The sequence below is a fragment of the Macaca fascicularis genome, chromosome 1 (assembly GCF_037993035.2).
Source record: "Macaca fascicularis isolate 582-1 chromosome 1, T2T-MFA8v1.1".
NCBI classification, from domain to species: domain Eukaryota; kingdom Metazoa; phylum Chordata; class Mammalia; order Primates; family Cercopithecidae; genus Macaca; species Macaca fascicularis.
Genome location: NC_088375.1, coordinates 60,378,276 through 60,398,435, shown reverse-complemented (window position 1 = coordinate 60,398,435; position 20,160 = coordinate 60,378,276). Strand labels below are relative to the sequence as shown.

Genomic DNA, 20,160 nt, shown 5'->3' with positions numbered 1-20,160 from the left:
ATGGTGGTGTGTGCCTGTAATCCCAGCTACTCAGGAGGCTGAGGTAGGAGAATCACTTGAACCCAGGAGGCAGGGGTTGCAGTGAGCCAAGAGTGTGCCCCTGCACTCCAGCCTGGGAGATAGAGTGAAACTATGTCTCCAAAAAAAAAAAAAAAAAGCATATGAAATGAGTGTTTGGCAGAGGGATCTTTGCTGGATCCTCTCTCCCACAAAGACCCAGCTACTCTGGAAGAAATGTACACATAGGGTCTGCCCCTTATATATGTGCCCAGCCAGTAGGTGGCAGTGGAAGTGTCACTGCATGCAAGCACATGACCCTTTCTGGGGTCCTCTGAGGCAGGCTGGAAACCCTGGCTCGCAGGTGGGCAGGAGTACCTGGAACACGGGGCTCACCCAGGTAGATTCCTCAGACTACAGTCTACATACCCACAGATAGGGGAGTTGATTATTTGGGCTTCTTGGATTCTCTGGGAAGATCCTCTGAACCCAACCACAATTTTCTTTTCCTCTTCCGGGGCCCTCTGCCAAACATCTGTTCTTAGATGGCCTACATGTCTGGCTTGAATCTAGAGAGGACTTGGAATCGCTCCCTATGTCCGGAAAAAGCCCTTACAGAGGGGATGGAGAAGATCTGTACTTTTGTGCAGGGAAGTCTGGAGCTGGACTGACAGCAGCCTGGGAGACTGAAGTTAGCTGTGTGGTCTTGGGCAGGTCACATCACTCCCCAGAGGGTGGATGGGTTTTAGCGCCCCCACAGACCAGCGCTTGAATCCTGGCTCTGGCATTTCCCAGCTATGCAGACTAGGGCAAGTCATTTGCATTTTGGGGGCCTCAGTTTTCCCAGCTGTGATATGGGGACAAATACCAGTTTCATGAAGTAGTTACAGGGATGAGGTAGGACCCAAATGTCTACAATGCTGTTCGGTTTATGGCTGAGAAAGGAGGGCACCTGTATCAACTGGCAAGGCATATAGCACAGGGGTTTGGAGTGCGGCTTCAGGAGGCAACGATGAGGTTCAGATCCTGCATCTTCCCATCTCTAGCTGTGTGACCTTGGACAAGATATTATATCTCTCTTTACCTCAGTTTTCCCATCTTGAAAATAGAAATAAGAATAATCCTCTCTCCTAGAGTTGTTGTAAGTACGAAGTAAATTCATGTGAAACCCTTAAAATAGTACCTAGCACATAGTAAGCATGAATGTGTGCTTCCTGTCACCATTGCTGTCAGCCTCATCAATATCATCATCTCAACACTTGAATTGCATTAACTCTAGGCACCTACCTGCTCTTGCAGGAAATCTTGTCTCCTCTGGATCTGCTTCATACCAGCATGTGATCTGGGAGACCCGCAAAGCTCACGTACACACCCTCATACTGTCTGGGCTGCCACTTGATGCTGGTTTCAATGTCCCCAGTTCCTCTGGCACCGCCACTGTCCAAAGCTGCTGCATGGCCTCTGATGCCTGGGGCCTGCTCCTCCTGCTGATGTGCCTGGCTGTCAAGGCTTTCAATCTTCTGCAGCCTTAGCCGCTCAGCACCTTCTTTCAAAGAGAGAATGAGAACAGTCCCTCCCTAGGTGATGTGATTATTGGAGGGGCAGAGTCTCACAGCAGGTTGCTTGGGCCTTGAAGTGTTAGATTTAGTGAGCTTGCTCTCGAGACAGCTCTTTCATTCTACACATAGCTACTCCTCTTCCCAGGATCGCTGGGTCAGACAAGGTCAAGAGCCAGCCACTCTGCCCAAGCTGGAGGGTCTCACTGTCTGACCTCAAGCCCTGTTGTGCAGACTCACTTGTTTTGTCAGCTTAATTCTTTCTTTTTGACAATAACCCCTACTTAACAACTGCCAGAAACCTCTCTATATGTCTGGAGCCTGGCTGTGAAAACACTTCAAGCTTTTCCCCCCAGGGACTTCTCTTTAGCTCCCAGGTAACCCAGTGGATGCAAATCCATACTCTGGAAGATGGATGCCAGCAGACGCCTTGGGTTTGAGGTATGCATCTCAGTCTCAGCTGCAACCCATCCTGGATGCCTTGCCCCATGCAACATGTATAAACTGCCTGGTACATAGCAGGCACAAAATAACCAGTAGGTATTTTTTTTTTTTATCAGTTTCCTCATCTGCAAAGCAGAGATAATAGAAGTTATAGGCTCACACCTGTAATCCCAGCACTTTGAAAGGCCAAGGTGGGCAGATGGCTTGAGGTCAGGAGTTCAAGACCAGCCTGGCCAATATGGTGAAACCCCATCTCTAGTAAAAAATACAAAAATTAGCCAGGCATGGTGGTGCATGCCTGTAGTCCCAGCTACTTGGAAGGCTGAGGCATGAAAATCGCTTGAACCCAGGAGGTAGAGGTTGCGGTGAGCCGAGATCACACCTCTGCACTCCAGCCTGGGCAACAGAGCAAGACTCCGTCTCAAAACAAATAAGCAAACAAACAAAACAGCTAACATTTACTGTGCCCTTATTATGTCCAGATGATGTTCTAAGTTTTTTACATGTATTAACTCATACTGTTTCTGTTCCATTTTATGGATGAGGCATAGGGTGTGAAGTGCCTTGACCAAGGTTGCACAGCTGCTAAATGGCAGAACCAGGATTCTACTCCCAGTGGTCTGGCTTCAGAGCCTGTATTTGAACCATCATGGTATCCATGCTAATGCTCAGAATTACTGTGAGATCCAATGATTCCATGTCTTATGGCTCTATACAAGCACTAAGAGCTGCTGCTCCCATGGCTCAGTGATTTGGAGGGGGTGGGAGGAGGGGGAGGAGGAGCAGGGAGACGGTCTCTCTTAGCACTAGTGATGGTCACGGTGGTGACTGCAGGATTTAGAGGCTCTTTGCAGAAATCTAGTTGCTGCGTTTCTAGAAGGGAATACTGAGAGCCATTATTTTGTTTGGACAGGTCTGAAGTGGGGAGGGAACTCGGTCAAGGTGAAGAACTACATCAGCTTCTCAAGCATCCTCTTCTCTCCCTTCCCCTCTTCCTCTCTCACTCCTCATTCAGCTAGGGCCTGGGGGCAGGGCTGGGGTTTCCAGGAAGGCTGCCTTCACACTGCCCAGGCGGTCTGCCTCAGCTACTGTTGTAGGGTTCGGCTGCTGGGGGTGCTCATGGAATATGGCTGGGGGGAAGGGGCCGCCAGCCTCCCAAGCAGCAGCCTTCACTAAGGCCTAGATCGCTGAGAGAGAAAGGAGGACACCTGAACAGCCACAGAAAACTGGCCCAGGAGACTGCAAAAGTACTCTTTGAGGCACCTCTTCCTAACATGAGCCTTCCCTCTACAGGCCCTGGAAACATATGGGCAACAGGAGCCTGATCCTGCAGCGCTGGCTTAGAGCCCAGAGTTCCAGGGCAGCTCCAGCATTTCTGTAGAGGAGGGGTTTAGGAGTTGCCATCTCATTGGAAGGGAGGTAAGGGGCCTTTATTTTAGTCTGTGGACTTATTTGGAGGTGACTTTGGGGAGGATGCTGATAGAGATCATGAAGGAGGGTAAAGTCTTCCCAACCCTACCCTGGCCGCCATGGTTCTGCCAGTGCCTGCTACCACAACTCCAGGCCTGGGGTTTGTTCGTGCTGACACCTGAGGCCAACCCAGGGACAGTGCAGAGAATCCTGTGCTTGGACTACGGACCTGGAGAGGCAAAGCCTCGGTGGGGACGAACTGGCTTCAGCTGCTGTCCACCTTGTCCAGTAAGCCTAGAGGGAGAAGTTAGGATTTCAGGAGCCACTAAGTGAGGTGAGGCTATGGAGGAGACAGAGTTGGGGGTCAGGGAGGGGAGGGATAGTTAGAACCCTGGGGGAGAAGGCTGAGGGTGGAGTAAGAGGCTCCTTCCCTTATTCCTTCAGCCCTCTGTCTTCCCCAGCAAGGCCAACACTGCTATGCCAAGAATGGCACTGAACTAGTCTCTTTATATACATTATCCCATTAATCCTTACAAAAAGTCTGTTTTATAATCAAAATCCCCATGTCGCAGGTGAGAAAGTTGAGGCGTAGAGAAGTTATGCAATTTGCCTGTAGTCATACAGCATACAGAGGCAACACAAGGATTTGAGGATGCAGCATTTGCGGTGTTTACTGAGTGCCTACCCTGGGCCAGTAGGCTAGGTGAGCAGGGTCCTTGCCCTCCTGGAGCTTACAGTCTAGTGTTGGAGACTAGAACAAGGAAGGATAAGTGTGATGAGGGCTGCAGAGGAGAAGCACAGGGCACACAGGGAGAGGGGTCAGGTAACTGGGACTGGCAGGATGGAGGGGGTTGGCCTGGTGTAGTGGGGTGTGGAGGACAGCATGTACAAAAGCTCCGCAGCAGGAAGGAGCATAGCCCTTTGGGCCCTGCAAGGAGACAGTGAGGGAGTGGGCAGTGCCAGGTGAAGTTGGAAGGTGGGTAAGGGCTGCATCTAGAGATGCTGGTGCAGGAAGCCTGAAAAGGTAGGATGGACAGTCAGGACCTAAGGAGCACCTGGGGAGGAGGGTGGAGGTCGAGATATACACCCAGCCTACGTAGACTCACAAGACCCAGCTCCATGCCCTAGCCTACGTCAGGACCTTGGATGAGTCATCCACCCTTTGGGGTCTCCCTGTGCCTCAATGGAGTGAAGAATTATCCCTTCCTCACCCTGCTGCCTCCTGGGGAAGTCAATAAGAATCCAGTGAAATTAAGACTGTCAGGCTGTCATTGTCATCCCTATCAGGGGAAGGGTCCTCTGAGGCCTGAGGGGGCTCCGGGTGAAGCACAGCTGTGTTTTCTCCAGGGACCCACCGTGTTTCCATCCTCCCCCATTCTGGCCCAGCCTCTGCCTGTGCAAATGTCACCCGATCCTTCCACATGCCATCAGAATTCCACTTCTGCCCAAGAGGGGAAGGGGCACATTGGAGGCAGCATAGACATTAAACACAGTATTTTCAGAAGGAGCAGACATAACCTTAGATAACTGCTTTATTTTCTGTAATTAGACTTTATTTTACTGGAGGCAGCTTTGCGTAAGGCTCAGGCATCTCTTGGTCCATTTTATCAGAAGGAACCCTGAGGGTCATTTCATCCATCCCTTTTCATCCAGCAGCACTACATTCCAATCGTGAAGGCATAAGCTTTCCCTGTCAAGCAGGATGCTGCCCCAGACCCTTAGCATCAGGAAATCCCAAAGTCAAACCTGCATCCAGCCTGCTGAATGAAATTTCAGTCCCATCCTCCCTCCCTCCTAGCAAAAGAAGCTTTGGGGGAGATTTCACAAAAGAAGCACTTCTCTCCCCAGAGAGAAACCGAAGAGGAGCAGCAGGTGCTGCTCTTCAGTCTGCATACTCATCTCAGGTGACAGGTCCCCTCCTCGGTGTGAGGTGGCATGATGGGAGTAGGTTACGGGAGTGTACCAGAGTAGGGGGAAAACCCTGGTGCCCTCCTGCTGAGCATCTGACCTTGAGCCCTTTACCCCAGGTCCCCTTTTCCATTTGAAGAACAGTGAGGGGTCAGCAGACCTGACTAGAGGGTCTCAGGCATGGGTCCTCTCCCCCAGCCCACACATGAACACACACACACACCCTTCCCAACACCCAGGTATGCAGATGCACACTCCCCCACAGGACCAGCAGCCCGGAAATCCCTGAATCAGCTTTTCTGCAGTCCAGGGTCTGTGACAAGCGAGCTGCTGCCATTCTGAAGAGAGGCTCCAGCCCAGCTAGGAGCAGCGGGTGCTGCAACACTGCAGTCCCAGGCTTCGGGAGTGAGGTGTATGTCCTGGGGCGGGGGATGCCTAGAGGAGGGGAGGAAGGGGGATTCACTGCGGGTGTTGGGAATTTCCCAGTTCCCCAGACTCTGTGGGGATGAGAAGCCGTGGAAAGCCCTGAATGACTGTCCCCCCAACACACATGCACACAGGATTTTTGTGTGTTGGGGGTGGGGGGGTGAGGAATGTCACCTCCTGGGTCAAACACCAAACTCGAGTCCTGGTCCTCAGTGTGCAGAGCAGAAGGCAAACAGAAAGCAGCGGCATGGAGGGTGAAGGAGAGGTTGAGGAGAGAGGGCGAGGATAGGGTGGAGCTGGGAAGGTCGGGGTGGTTAATGGCCAGACAGCAGCAGAAATTCCACCTGGCCAGCTGGGGCCCCGAGGTGAGGTTGAGGGGACTGAGGGTGCGGCCCAAGGGTGAGACTGAGGCACAGGAGTGCTGCCCGGGCTCGCCGTCCTCCCTGCCCCTTTCTGGTGCTCACAGTGGGTGTCAGCCTCGCCTTCCCAAGTGGGAAAAAGCAGAGCTGCGGAGGTGGGAGGTGTTGGGTCCATGGCAGAGCCCTTCTGCTGGGTTCCTATCTGGGAGCAGGCAGAGGGTCCTGTGCCAGCAGACGCTCTTCCTCCTCTCCCCCAACCCCGTACCCCTCCATCCCCCTTTCTCCCCTCTCCAGGTGGCCCGTGAAGAGCCCTGGCACCAGCCTTGACCTCACCCTCTGGGACAGACTGAGGCTGGGGACCGCGGGCTGCCGGAGTCCTCCGGGCGAACTCCCCAGCTCCCCTTCCCCTCCAGCGTCTGCCTTTTGTTCCATCTCTCTTCTTCTCCCTCCCTTCTCTCCCTTGACTCAGGAAAACCTTCATCCATATCTCCTGAAGCAAATCGTTTCCCTCCCACCCCCGCCCGCACGCCATTCCCTACAGCCAGGGGGTCCCCTCCCTGGTGTCCCCTCCCCCCAGCCAATTCCCGGACCTGAGAGGCTGTAAACTCAAGGCTGCCGGGTGGGGTGGGGAGTGTCGCAGGAGTGCACGGAGCTGGCGGGGACTCCTCCGCAGAATCGGGGGAGTCCCGTAGGGCTCCGGGGGCGCGGAACCGGCCCCGCCCTCCCCAAACTTCTGTAGGGCCGTGCCAGTTTAAACCCCTCTCCCCCAGCCTAGTCCCTCCCGCACACACCTCCCCTTCCCCTGTTGCCCGTTTCCTCCTCCGCTGGCAGTCCGGACTGGAGAAGGGGGGTGTGGGCGCGCGGAGGCGGCCTCTCCCGCAGCGGGGATTGCCTGGGGCGGGGGGCCCTGCGTCGCGGTTTGCGGGGATCGCCCTCGGAGGGGCCGCGCGCGCTGTGTGCAGGCGGATGTGAGGAGCATCTCAATTGGCGGGCGGGGGAAGCGGGATCAGGTTGTTACTACTGCAGAGAGAGAGGAGAAGAGAGAGAGAGGAAGAGAAGAGAGAGAGGGAGAGAATCGCGGGAGCGAGGGCCGCAGCGGCAGGGCCGGCGGGGAAGTGGGAAGAGGGACCTGGACTTCAGGACCCCAGGCGTCCCCGTCCCCGCCCTCTCCACCAGCGCAGGCTGAACGCGCCCGGAACGTCCCAGGGTAAGAGGGAACCCCAGGCAGGGCACCCCACGAGGGCAGCCAGTAGTCCCGAGCGAAGCCGCGCCTCGACCGACAGTGGTCATCCTTAGGGCCTGGGGCGTGGGCAGACGCGGGGTCGCCAGACAGGGACACTCCGACTTTTGGGGCTTGGCGCTCACGGCGGGATAAACTAAGTACAGGACTGAGCCCTTGGTTGGAACTGTAATCCGGAAATCCATGGGCGTCGGAATTACCTGGCTAGATCCGGGGGAGGTGTCCTGAATTATCTCGGGAACCCCTCGCCCCCAACCAGTTTCTCCCCTCGGAGAGCCAGGGTCCAACGCGGAGAGAAGGCAAGAGAAGCCGCGGTGTCTTAGTGCTGGGACCGGGGACCTGCGGGGAAGCGAAGGCGCCTCGCCGCAGAGAAACCGTGGGAAGGGCGTGGGGAGGTGCATGAAGTGGGCGTGCGGGGAGAAGTGGGTGCGGGGCGCGTGGGACCCCGCCGCGCCTGCTTCGCTGAGGAGCTGGAAGACCACGCTTGCGCAACACTGGGGAGCCCCTGGCACAGAGTGGGGTGTGCCGGAGGCATCCGCGGTGCGCAGGGCTGGCTGCCTTTCTGAGCCCCCCGCCTTGCCGCAGCCGTCCAGAGTTGGGATGCGCGGCTGCATTTTCCACCCCTTCCTCTCCCAGGAACTTTCCCACACTTTGACACGCACCACGGCTCTGTGCATTGGAGGAAGCAGGCTCCCGGGGATCCTGGCAAGCTTGCAGAGACCCGGGCGGGCGATGGGAGGGGGCAGCTAGGCAGTGGAAACAGCGTCCTACTCAGTTTGCAGTGTGACCTTGGACAAGCCGCTACACCTCTCTGAATCTCGAGATGATGGAGGCGCATGGTGCCCAAGACAGGAATGGGGACGAGGTGGGGGAGGGTGCGTGGGGGACAAGCTCATGGGCATGCCTGCCCGAGCCTCTACCTGGGAATCGCTGCCTTTGGTCACTGGCCTTTCTTAAGTGAGTTCAGTGCTCACTTCCTGAGCAGGGGGTGGCAAGGTGGAGCTGTGAACCCAGCGCCCCAGGGAGAGTCCGAAAGCTTCCATTCTGACCTGTCCTGTGACCTTGGGCAACTCACTGACCCGCTCTGGTCTCAGTATCTTCATCTGGAAAATGGAGTTTGGAATTTAAGGTATCTGAGGTTTTTCCCAGCCCCAACACCCTGCCGGTGTCACCCACTGAAAGGTTGGGGGTGGGGTGCAGCTGGGTAGAATGACCTAGCCTCTGGGAAGACTGTAGCTCCCCTACTGCACCCCCTATCCCAAAGTAGCAGGGCTGTGACACCCTCAGCCTGTTCATTGGTCATCTCTCCCCACTCTCAGAATTCAGCTGATGGGGAGAAAGGCTGGCTTTCCAGCATTACACATCCTCTTTGCAGAGGACGGATTCCTCCCTGGGGAAAGGTTCGCTGTGACAGATAGATGACCATAGGTTAAAGGGTGATGTCAAGGACCTCACAAGGTCATGCTGTCTGCTCTCTACCTCCAGACAGGGCTGCATCCACCTCAGATAAGGAAGATCTGAAGGAATCCTCTCGTTTTAGAAAGATCTCCACTGCAATAGCCTAGAGCACCTCATTGTGCAATGTGACAGTCCTTGCCATAGGAAAGTCTAATCTAACTCCTTTTTGGGATGAACTCTGGTTCTGTCTTCAGTTGAGATGAGACAATGGCTTCTTACTGGGCATTCGGGTGTTGTGGATGAGTCCCAGTTTGAGACAAGAGAGCTGAGTTTAAAAATTCACAGGCTCAGCCTCCAATTTGTGTGACCTTGTGTGACCTTGGGTCAAGGCCCTTTCTTGCTTTCCTCCCCTGTACATTGAGAAGGTAGAACTAGATAACTTCTCAGGCCCTTGCAACCGCACAGTTTTGTGGCTGCAGTTCTGGGCTGGTGTCTGAGTAGCAGGAAGTAGGCTTGGCTGGGTGATGGGAGCAGGTGGACTCCAGGAATTTCCAGTGCATTGCCCTCCCACTTCTGTCACCAGAGTTGAGACAACTTGAGACAAATACTGTGTATGAATTTCAAAGCCCGGCACACCCCTGGAGGGACTCCCCAGGAGACCTTGGCTCTACTGGTTATTGGCTGTGTGACCTTGAGCAAATTACTTCATATCTTTGAGCTTCAGTTACTAAGTAGTCAAAACAAAATGAGAATAGTGGTGGTATTTTAGGGTTTTTATGAGGATTAAACAAGAAGCATATGTAAATACTTGGTCCAGTGCTGAGCTGTCTAAGTCCTCAATGAGTGGTAGCTATTGTTAATAATAATACAAGCTATGTAGCAAGCAGGTGGCAGGGCAGCTGTGAGCAGTGGCCATGGGGAGCAGGGAAAGATTGTGGACTTGCAGTGTGATCTTCCCCTAACATCTTCAAAGCTTCGCTACAGAATAGGAATGTCAGCACTGTCTCTCTGTCTCTGACCAGTAGGACCGTTCTGCAGTAGAAACTCCATGGGAAACAGAGAGACTGCTTGACTTTCCAATAAGCTCACACCAGTTTTCCTTTGGTTCTTCCTTCCCCACTCTCTGCCACACCTCTGTGGTTACGACAAAATGGGCCTTTTACTCCATTGCCTGAACCTTCTAGAAATGGACCAACTGAGAAGCAGAGAGGGATAAGGCTGGATGTCCCTGGAGTGAGTGGCTGAAGGCATGTCTACACCCAGGTGGAAGGAGTGGCAAAGGGACTGGCTCAACCTGGAGGAGGATTCCCAGGACCCCATGGCCGGGACTGAGGTTTACCGTAGACTTGCTGTGTGACCTTAGGCAAGTCGCACACCACTGTGGACCTCAGTTTTCTCATATGTGAAGCGAAAGCTTGGTTTAGATGACCCAAAGTCCTTCTGGCCTTGTTGATCCACGGCCCTTCTGGCTCTGCCTTTGCCGAGGCTGGGTGGGGAGGGGTGGGGTGGCGTGGGGTGAGGTGGGAGGTTTGTTGGAGTCGTTCAGGCTTTGGGTGTTCTCTGCTCTTTGATTCCAGTCCTATAAGTCAGCTTGGGGAGAGGTGATGACCTCACCTTCTCAGTAAGAGTGCTGATGGTTAAAAGCAAAGGCTTTGCAGATAGATATATCTAGGTCCCCATCTTGGCTTGCTCCTTAATATCTTTGTGAATTCAGGCAAATTATCAACCTCTCTGAGCCTCAATTATCTCACCTGTGAAAAGGGAATATTACCAACCTGGAATAGGAAGTCCCTAGTGTGATATTGACTAATGTACAAGGAATGGGTTTTTGAGGTTCTATGTTATCACAGAGAGGGCTCAAGTTAGAGGAGCAGGGATACAGTTCACAGTCCTGCAGTTGTCACCATGCACACGCTCCCCCAAAATGCCCCAGTGTTCTGTGTTGTCCTTCTGCTGTGCACTGGCCTCAGGCTCCAGGAGTTTGCATGTGCTGGTCTTTGTCATGGGGCCTGGAGAAAGGAAGAGCTCATCCACAGAGGCCAAAGGCCAAGCAAGCATGAGTCTGAGGGAAGTGTGGCTGACAAAAGGCTCCTGATGATGAGGGAACACGAGCCAGCAGCGTGGCATCCCTCCATTCAAGGTTAGTCATGAGGAAAGGCTGTGAGATGCAGCCTTGGAGAAAAGGCTGAAGGAGGGGGGGACATCGCCTTCCACAGGGATGTGTTAGATGAATGGCATGGCAGGACGAGGCACTGAAAGGGGCTATGGGATCATCTCATCCAGCCCTCTGTTTTGATTATGGGGAAACTGAGGCTTAGAGAGGGGGAGCTCCTTGCCCAGGACCACACAGCAGGTTAGCACCAGCGATGGAGCTTGCCGGCCCTTGTAGACCGTCAGTCCAATGCTCTTTCCTTCCTCCCTGTTAAGCACCAAGCAGTTATTTTCCATCTTTTCTAAAATCAGAGCACAAGGTAAAATGCTTTGACTGCAGCAGAAAGGACATGAGTCCTGACAGGAAGGAACTTCCTGATCTAGATACTGAAATCATGGGATCCAACCTTCCCATTTTGCAGAATAGAACACGGAAGCCCAAGAAAATTAAACAACTAGCATAAGGTGACCCAGTATCAGACACTTGCATTCCCAGGCCTGAGCTCTCTCAGTTATGCCAGCTATGCCACGCTGCTGCTCTTGAGCCAGACAGGGCAGCAGGATAGCCAAATGTGAAAAAAATAAACCCAGATGGGCTTGGGGAAGGGAGGGAGGACAGAAAGACAAAAGACCAAAAGACAGAAATATTACTTCCAAGACCACGCTTTGCTTTCTCAGCTTGTCTCAGTTGGCCCCTGCTCAGAGCTGTTGAGGCTGACAGCCTGCTTTGCCCTCTGAGAGGAGAGAGGAGGGAGACAATAGCCAGCCCCAGTGGTCTCACTTCCATTGACAAGGCTGAGTGAAAGAAAGTCAATATTTGCCCAGTGGCAAAGGATAGGGAGTAAGTCTGACTTGGGATGGGGTGGGTAGGGGCTAACAGGGTAGGGTGGTGGGGAGTCATTCTGAAAAGGAAGACTGCAGCGTGTAGGGCCTTGGTTGTGAGGATTTGACTTCTAAAGGAGCCTTTGGATGTTCCACATTAAATAACCCTTTGTATCTTGGAGTGCATCCGGCCCCATTCACAGGCACCATCCTCCCAGAAGCCCTGATCCCTAATAAATTTCCCTTATTGTTTGGAGCTGACACCTCCCCAGCTTCCAGCTCCCTGGAGAAATGGAACTTTTGAAGCTTTTGCAGAAAGGCCTCCGAGCAGATGGCCCATTGAGCGGGTCTCTCAGGCAGAAGCTGCAGAAGCTGTGAGAAAGGCTCGCTTCCTTATCTGGGTCCCCGAGCCTAGGGAAAGATGTGGAAAAAGTCCTTGGCAGGTCAAGAGAGGCTGTGAATTTTTTTTTCTGCTTTTGTTTTGTTATCTTTCCATTTTTCTTCTCCACATCCTGCTCCTCTTTTCTGTCTGTCCTGAGATTGGGGAGGGGCTGGGAGGGAGGAGAGGAGGGGCAAAGCCCACAGCCTTCCCCAGCCGGAGTGGAATTCTTGAACCCTGTAGCAGCTGCCGTCTGCTTCAGTGGCTTTTGCGATGGCTGCGTTGCTCATGGAATCACAGCTTAGCAGTTTAACAAAGGGTGCATTTGGAAGCAGAAGGGTTTCTAGTAGAAGGTACTGGGGCTATACTGCAGCAGGAAGGGCTCATGTGAGGTACAAGAAGGACTTCCTACCAGGGGAATTGCCCGCTGTTGGCAAATCTACTAGGTGGACAACTGTGGGAGCTGATCCACTGGACCTCCTTACTGTCTTGGGAATGAGCCAGGTTTGTTACCTGTCCCTGAAGGGGCCACAGTGACATTCCTGGAGGTCAGTGCTGCCACCCAAGCCTAAACCTGGTCCCACAGCCACCAAATTGATCATCAGGGCTGGCAGTCCTTGGAGACCAGAAAGCCAGAGTAGCTTCCTAAGCCCTTAGTTTGGCCCTGGGCACTGAGGGAGGGACAGAAGGTGAAAGGGGACAAGGAGGGCCCTTGGCCTTGCCTTAACCCAGCCAGCCCTACAGCCAGGAGAGATACTGCAGCACCTATGAGCAGCCGGCAGGAGAGTCTCTCAACGCTGCCGCTCACAGCGGGGCAGACAGAGCCTGCCAGCTCCAAGCCTGCCTTCAACCTGCTCCCCACTGCTGGGCTGGGCTGGGCTGGGACTTGAGGGCAGCCGGCTGCTCAGAGACAGATTGCAGCCTGTCCCCCGTCCCCGCCCCCAGCACATGGTTGCCTGGGTGAGAGCACAGTCCAGCTCCTGGACTTATGTGGACTTCCTGCATGTGTACTTTGTCCTGAGCTGCGCCCCAGTCCATGGTTTTTGGTTTGGTTTTCAGGTTTTTTGAGACAGGGTCTCACTCTGTCGCCCAAGCTGGAGTGCAGTGGTGTGATCATGGCTCACTGCAGCCTCCACCTCCTGAGGCTCAAGTGATCCTCCCACCTCAGCCTCCCACATAGCTTGTGGTGTGCACCACCATGCCTGGATAATTTTTGTTTTGGGAGGTGTTTCTTTTTTTTTTTTTTTAATTATTTTTTGGTAGAGACAGAGTTTCACCATGTTTCCCAGGCTGGGCTCGAACTCCTGGGCTCAAGTAATCCTCCTATCTCAGCCTCCAAAAAGTGCTGGGATTACAGGTGTGAACCATCTGCCCAGCCCCTAGTCCATGTCTTAGTGTGACTTGGAACATGTGGAGCCTTGTACTTGTATGTGCTTGGCACTGTTGTACAGTGGTTAAACCTCAGGTGCTAGGGCTAGGTTGCCTGTATTCAAATGCCAGCTCCTCCAGTTTTTTATCTGTGGGACTTTGGCTAAGTTATTTAAACACTTGTTACCTCAGTTTCCTCATCTGTAAAATGGAAATGAAATAGCTTGCCATCAGGTTGGCATGAGGATTTGATGTATGACTATTTACATATAGCTCTAAGAATAGGCAGTGCCTGACACACTGTGTTATACAGATTTCACTATCAAGTGCTATAAAGAGTGTTGTTATGGTGTTTCTGAAAACTGACGGATATTTTGTAGATAAGCTTAGCAGCAGAGCTGGGAGTGGGCAAGGCAGGGATATGATTGGCTTTAATGAGGAGAATGTACAACCCAGTGAACCCACTATTAAGTTACTGCACATCGCCCCAGGCGAGCGGGTTTTCCCTATCTCTTGGACTTCAGTGGTCCCCATTAAAAAATGTGGAGAGGGATGCCTGTCTTCCTCACTTCTCCCAAGATGTCCTGGAATCAAATGAGGTGGATGATGGTCTGAAAAAGCCAGTGAGCATAGCGGATGCACAGGTTGGCCTCTTCCTGCCCCTGCTCTGGAGTACATGCTGGCTTTCTGGCTGAGGTCCTGGCATGTTGGGCTTTCTGCCAATGGCACCAGACCCAGTGGACTGCTCTCCCAGTGAGGCCACTTGGACTCTGGGTGGCTCTGAGCTGAATATGGCCCTCCTCATTTTCTCTTCTTCCTTATTTCACCTGGAAAAAGGATGGTGGTTTTGCATCTCCTAATGCTCCTTAGCAAGGGAGAAGGCGTGTTTCTGAATGCAGTCTATAGTTGTACAAGCAGAGAAGGGGGCAGGAGAACCTCTCCTTCAAGCTGGGACACCCTGGCCATGAGCCCCAGACAGACGGAGGTGATACCTTCCCTGGGTTGTGAAAAGTGGGAGCTCCTTCCCCTACCACCTGCAACCAGACTATCCACAGTGCAGGGAGGCAGGCAGGGGCTGACCAGAAGCAGCACATTGAGTCAATATCACAGTCAGCATCTTTCCTGCCAGGTAAGACAAGGACCCTGACTGTTAGTGCCCTTGTCGCTTCCTCCTCTTGCCTCCTTCCTGACTGGGAGGAAGAGCCAGTCTGACCTGCTCACAGTATTGGATTGATGGTTAGGTTAGGGCCTCATGGTTTGGCCCCAGTATCCTCTGCCAAGAACCATGGGAGTGGCCAGCCTGTGTATAGCCAAGCAAGCAACCAAGTGATGCCCACTGCCCTACAGACTTCCCACCTGGTCATCTGGGGTGAGTTGTGAATATGCAGAGGGAAGGCCACTTTAGAAATGGCCTTAGAAATGTCTGCTTCTGGAGCTTTCCCTAGAGATTCTTCCTGAATATCATTTTACCAAGAACCCCAGAGCTGAGATTTTTTGGCCAAGGTCACCCCCAAAATCAACTGTGGGCTCATGTCTTGAAGTCCACTATATTTCATCAGCCCCCTTCCCCAGGCTTCCCTAAAGAAGACATCCAGAATTGGCTAGAAATGTAGGTTTCCCTTCCAGTGCCTGTCTCCTGTGACCCTGTTCCTGACCTCAAATCCCCCTGAACATCATCCCTTGTAAGTTGAATGGGTTTAGATTAGAGGGCGGGGAGAACTTCTTGAATGGCCTCATTGGGACAGGGAATGGAGGCTTTCCCCAAGATACATAAGGGCAGACCTGCTCTCCATGAGTCTGGGCTGGATCAGGTCTTAGGAACTTGACAGGAGTCAAGCTTTGTGTTGTCAGACTCCTGACAAGGAGTCCAAACAACACAAAGTCCAAAGTCAGGTCCTGCAGCCTACTAGCCATGGGGCTTTGGGCAAGTTACTGACTCGCTCTGAGCCTTATCATTAAATTGGAATGGATATGATTTACTATCTTATTTATGAAAGTTCCTAAATATATATTTACTTTTTAAAAACAGCTTTATTAAGATATAATTCACATACTATACAATTCACCCATGTAAGTGCACAATTCAATAGTTTTTAATATATTCACAGAATTGCACAACCATCACCACAATCTAATTTCAGAACATTTTTTCACCCCTAAAAAAGAACTCCATACATATTAGCAGTCACCCTTGATTCTTCCGTTCCTCCCAGCCTTAGCCAACTAATCATCTACCTTCTGTCTCTATGAAATTGCACCTTCTGGATATTTTATTTAGATGGAACTATATAATACATGGTCTTTTGTGACTGGCTTCCTTCACTCACATAATGCTTTCAAGGTTTAGCCACGTTGAAGCATGTATCGGTACTTTATTTCTTTTTATTTCCAAATAACATTCCATTGTGTGGATATACTGCGTTTTATTTCTCCATTCATCAGTTGATGGACATTTAGTTGATTCCATTTTTCAGCTACTCTGAATAACGCTGCTATGAACATTTGTGGAAGGATTTTCATAAGGATATGTGTTTTCATTTCTCTTGGGTATATGCCTAGGATTGTCAAATGGTATACTTTTTCTTTTTTTTTTTTTTTTTTTTTTGAGATAGAGTTTCACTCTTATTGCCCAGGCTGGAGTGCAATAGCACGATCTTGGCTCACCACAACTTCCGCCTCCCAGGTTCAAGTGATTCTCCTGCCTCAGCCTCCCAAGTAACTGGAATTACAGGCATGTGCCACCGTGCCCAACTAATTTTGTATTTTTAGTAGAGACAGGGTTTCTTCATGTTGGTCAGGCTGGTCTCGAACTCCCGACCTCAGGTGATCCACCTGCCTTGGCCTCCCAAAGTGCTGGAATTACAGGCATGAGCCACCATGCCTGGCTGGTATACTTATTTTTAAATGGCATATTTATATTATGAGGCTCTGTTCTAAGTATTTTGTGTGGATAATCTCCTTTAATTATCACTATACTCTATGAGGTAGGTACTATTATGTATCTCCCTCTTAAAAAGTGAAGAAATGGAGGCATCATTTGAAGGACATCAAGGGACTTGTCCAAGGAGACTCAGCTAAGAGAGCCAGGATTTGGACCCTGGCCTCTGGCCCTTCACTCTGCCACCAGCTTGCTCCCACATGGGAGGTTTAAGTGAGAGAATGTCTGAAAGTGCTCCCAGCCTGACTGTAGTAGGTGCCCAAGAAAATTTTGTTGGATGCTGGGAAAGGACCAGACACTTTGCATTTCGATGTCTGACTCACCATGTGGCTTTAGGGAATTTGTGTCCCTTTGAGCCTCAGTTAAATTTCCCCAATATCTAAAGCTTCAACATGGCATTTCCTAAGAGACAGGGCTGAGATGGGAGGTGCAATATCATGGAAAGAGCCCTGGATTCTAGCTCTGGCTCTCTCACTGGTTTGGAAGGGGTAGTAATTTCCTTTCTCTGTCTCTGGGTTTCCCCAGTGTTCATTTAGGGGCTGGAACAATTGATCCTAAGTTTCCTTCCAGCTCTCCCATCCTATACAAGTTCTATGTTCTTCCTCAGCATCCGGAGCCCCCTGGGGAGCTAAGCTGGGATGGGTGCCCAGGGCCTCAGGTCACTGCTGTGCTCAGCAACACTTCTCCTACCCAGTGTGCTCAAGGCCAGGTAGGGGCTGAGTGGGATGAAGACGGGGAGAGGGGAGAACCCACTCTAGGCCTCCCTTCTATTATAGAGCCCTTGGTGTGGGCTGAGGACCGTCTATTCTCTGAGCCAGAAGAGAGCCACTTCACCTACACATCCCCTCAGTCTTCCCCGGCTCCCCTTCTCTGGAGTCCTGCTCCCTCTGGAGTCCCTGCAGCCCTCATTCCATTGAACTACCCAGCCGCCTTTGGAGGCTTGGCCTACCTAGATCCTGGTTTGGGATCATTGATGGGAAAGTGCTGGGCAACCACTGGGTGCCCAGCGTATGTTAGTTGACTTAAATAGGGATCAGTATTTGACCTAGTGGCTTCCCCTAGGTCATGATTCCCCAGTTCACTTTTCCGCATCCTTAGTCAGCAAGAGCATTCATTGCATTCTGCAAACCCAACCTGGCAGCACCAAGCAAGGCGCGTCTGCATCTTCCAACTGCAAGGCCACATCCTGTAAACTTTTCCTTGGCCCTCCCTTTAGTCCATATTCCTTACTTCCTGGATCCCACCGGTCAGAGTGCCTCCTGCACCGCAGGTCCTGTGCCAAGCACATAACATACAGGATGGTGCATTTACCCCTCTGTGGTGGGAATTTGTAGTGTCTCTGCTTTATAGAAGAGGAAGCACATCCAGGACAGGGAAATAATACCTCCAAGGCCACCAAGCCGGGAGATAACAGTGGAAGGATTTGAGCAAAGGCTGTCTGGTCCCAAAGCCTGTGTCACTTGACTGAAAGGAAAGATGGCATAAAGGGCTTTTAAGGGGGTGCCCAGACCCAGGGAAATCAGGTGGAGCCTCTCTGGGCAGCTGGGCTCTGGATTCCTCGGGGCAGGTCTGTGTCTCTGGGTCTTCTCTCTTCCCCTGCATGGAGAACAGTGGAGCCTGTTGGATAATGCCTGGGAACGCCCTCCTCTGGGCTTAGTCTTCTCATCGACAGAACAGGGTCTGACATTTCCAGTAGACCTGGGCTCCAGGCTTACCCAGGGATCCGGCGATGGCTACACAGCCTTTCTTCCACTGGTTGTAGAGTCGGTTTCTCCCAGGTTTGCTGTTCTTGCCTGTAGTGTGATGAGCTGGAGTCTCAGCCCCAGCTCTCCATCCCCCAATGCCTGTGTGTCTCACTATTTTTAAGCTCCGTGGGCTTAATGAGCTGCCTGCCATGACACGTCTTCAACATTCACCTTTTTCTCTAACGAACCTCAGAGAGCTAGGTTGGGCTCATTTTTCCCTTGACAGTCCCCCACCCCAGTCAGGAGGCCAGAACTGGGCTGTTTCCCTTCTGGGCCCAGATGTGGCTTCCTCAGACCCCTACAGCAGTGTGCCCCACAAATTACCTAGTGGTGGCAACACTGCAGATTCCAGGCCCTCAGGAGCTGGCCCCTTCTCCGGTGCCGCCTTCTGTCTTGTTTCTCCCCTCTTATCCCACCTCAGCCCCTTCCTGCAGGGTGGTGATGTCATAAAGGAAACTCTTGTGGTCCCCATGTAATTGGCAGCTACTTCTCCTTGAGGACAAACTGCCTGGCAAACCAGCAGGGCCTGGCGAATGAGGCCAGTCGGCAGCAAGGACTGGGATAGAGATGTCAGAGATTTAGATGTATTTTTAGTAGAGACAGGGTTTCTTCTCAGGGTTGGAAGGGGGACCTCAAGTTTCATCTAGGCCAACGCTGTGTCCCCTTACCTGAGTCCTGTCTATAACATCCCTCCCAATAGTGTGCTAACCTCAGCTTGAATGCTCCCAATGATGGAGCACTCATTACCTCCTGGGACCATGAACCCATCAATGGGTGGTGCTGACTGTGCAAAAACCCTCCTTCGGTTTGAGCCTAAATCTATTTTCTCACATGAAGAGACGAGACCCCAGCAGTGGGTTCGTCCATCTTCTGCCTCCAGCCTGCACTGCTGCGAAGGAGCCACAAGTCACTCTTCATGAGGAACCACGCGTGGTGTCGTGGGTAGGGGCAGAGGCACCGCTGATCCACAAAGATGTGGTGTGATTTTTTCTTCTCAGGGGACTTTGCTTGGGGGAGGGGCCACTGGGAAGAGCTGAGAAGCTGCTAGAAAAAAACTGAAGTCATTCCTGCTTCTCAAGTGCGAAGTGAGCCTGCGGCAGAACATCAGAAACCCTGCTGCACGCTAGCTCCGTCTACAGGGACGGTTATATGCCGGCCCTCTGTTGCCAGCTCCAGGGAGTCAGCGTCTGATGGGAGCTACCCCGGGAATTCCACTTATAGTCACAGCTCCGAGCAGGGGTCATCCGCAGGGTGATGGGAACTCCGTGCGGTTCCAGAGAGCCACAGATGCTCACCCATGCCGGCTTTGGTAGGCAGGCAGCTCTTTAAGCCTCTCCGAGGCTCAGGATTTTGCCAGCTTGGAAGAGCACTGGATTGGGAGGCAGGCTTCTTACTCTGTCACTTCGGACAAGTCCCTTCCTCTCTCTGACTGTCAGTTTCCTCGGCTGTGATATGTGCTGTGTGTCGACCTTCAGAAATGGTGTGAGGCTGGGCCCTGCAGCTGCCGAATGCTGTGTGTGTGGGTGGAGGTGCTTTATTCTGGGCCGTGCTCTGCAGGACACAGTGTTTGTCACCAGTGGTCATATGAAGGACAGTCCTCTGCCCACTTCCATTCCCCCTCTCCTCTGGCCCAGAGCAGGGAGGCCAGAGCCCTGTGTATTTTACTGCTAGGCAGGGCAGTGGCCCCTTCTCAAATGTTTGTTGGGGCCCGTGGTGGGGAACGATGCTTCTGCTCCTATGAGGAAAAGCCTAGAGGCCTCTGGCGTCCTGGACCAGGGAGGCTCTCCTGCGCTAGGTCAGGCTCTGTGGAGGGCTTCTCTGGAGCCAGGAGTGTGTTCGGCTGTGTCATCACCTTCCCAAGTCAGCTGTCATCCCTGCGCTTTCCAGGGTGGTGGCTGTGAGGAGTCCCATCATGGTCTGTGGTTGTCAGACACCCACCCAGGTGGACGTCTGTTGCCTGGAGACTGGACAGCCTCTTCCAAGCCCACCTCATCTCCTCCTAAACCTTGGCCCCTGCTG

General features: G+C 52.5%; 1 protein-coding gene across 10 annotated transcripts in view; it reads left to right on the top strand.

Moving 5' to 3' along the window:
* SYT2 (synaptotagmin 2) overlaps positions 1–20,160 on the top strand; it is a 120,278-nt gene that overhangs the window by 60,637 nt on the left and 39,481 nt on the right. For 4 of the 10 annotated variants that reach the window (XM_065539700.2, XM_045395077.3, XM_074033121.1 and 1 more), the window contains exon 1: positions 7,139–7,307. The exons of 5 other annotated variants lie outside the window; for them this stretch is intronic. The gene's annotated coding sequence lies outside the window, so the exon portion shown is untranslated. Of the gene's footprint in view, positions 1–3,457; positions 3,742–7,138; positions 7,308–20,160 lie in introns of those variants that run through there. One more of the 10 variants, XM_074033104.1, reaches the window with a different exon arrangement.